Genomic DNA, 1,613 nt, shown 5'->3' with positions numbered 1-1,613 from the left:
TTTAACCCTCTCCAGGACAAATCTGTTTGTTTTCCTAGCAGTCCATGGTATTCTCAGTACTCTTCTCCAGCACCAATTGTAATATGCATGCATAAAATGGACAATGAAGAAATAAGATAGAAGAGAATTTAATACCTTTGAATTGTGGTTTTAGGAGGAAAAAAATATTGAGCATTCCATAAATTGCCAAAGAACAAATAAAACTGTCTTGGATCTGTGTAGTCAGTCTACTCCTTACAAGCAAAGATAAGGGAATTTCATTTCAAATACCTTTATCATATTATCTTGAGAAGTCTCTGGAAAAGGACAACATGTTTGTAAAAGTAGAGTCAGTAAAAGAGAAGACCATCACTGAGGAGTTAGATTGGCTGATAGAATAGATTTAATCACAACAGAGATTGTGAAGATAGTGAAGAATGAGATGATTTCATTCTGTGTACCCAGGTTCTCTGTAAGTCTGAGGTGTCTCAGTGAAACCTAACAGCAACAATGTTGAAGATAATTCTAAACAATTGCAGTTTTAGCTCAACAGGATATGCCAGAAAATCAAGCCAGATTCAGTAGATGACAAGGAAAAAGCAGTATCATTACTGATAATAGAAAGATCTTGACTAGAGCAAAAAATATGTTTGTTGTCCTGTGCTCTTAAGTTGACTATGACTAATAGCTCAGTATATTCTTTCCATCTTCTTTTGATACCTCCTGGATCATTTAATACTCTGCCTAAAGCTTCCTTGATTATAGCAACTAGAGGATTGAATTTGTTCTTGAGTTTCTTGAGCTTAAGAAATGCTGAGCAAGTTCGACCCTTTTGGTTTTCTGACACCAACTCCTTGCACATTTTATTGTAATATTTCACTTTGTCATCCCGTGCTGCCTTTTGAAATCTTCTGTTCATTGTATCGAAAGGAATTAGCATACACAGAATAATTTAATGAAACAACATATGAGCAAGAGCCTAAGGTGATGAAGGAAGAATTCAAGCTGCTTTGAAGAAATAGCAAAAAGTAAGGCCCCAGGAATAGATAATATACCAATTGACATATTTCAGCTAACAGATGCTATCATGAACGTGTTTACAAAGTTGTGTCAAGAAATCTGGAGAACAACCACTTGGCCAAATGGCTAGAAGAGATCTATATTTGTTCCCATTCCAAAGAAAGGTGACCCAACAGAGTGTGGAAACTATAGAACAATATCGTTGATTTCACATGCAAGCAAGATTTTTCTGATGATTATCCAAAAACAACTGGAAGAGCACATCAGCAGAGAACTGCAAAAGTCCAGGCTGGGTTTAGAAGGGGTTGTGGTACTAGGGATATTGTTGCTAATGTTAGATGGATCTTAGCTGAAAGCAGGGAGTACCAGAGGAATGTCTATCTGTGTTTCAATGATTATGTGAAGGTGTTTGACTGTATGGATTATAACAAACTGTGGCTGACTCTGAGAAGAATGGGAATCCCAGAACACTTGATAGTGCTAATGCAAAACCTATACTTGAACCAAGAGGCAGTCCTCAGAACAGAGCAAGAAAACACTGCATGGTTCAAAATTGGGAACAGCTTATGCTAGAGATGTGTCCTGTCTCCATACCTTTTCAACCTGTATGCAGA

This window comes from Elephantulus edwardii, unplaced genomic scaffold, assembly GCF_000299155.1.
Source record: "Elephantulus edwardii isolate Elephantulus edwardi_28Jun2011 unplaced genomic scaffold, EleEdw1.0 scaffold00389, whole genome shotgun sequence".
NCBI classification, from domain to species: Eukaryota; Metazoa; Chordata; class Mammalia; order Macroscelidea; family Macroscelididae; genus Elephantulus; species Elephantulus edwardii.
The sequence above is the reverse complement of the archived record's forward strand: the minus strand, read 5'-3'. Positions refer to the sequence as shown.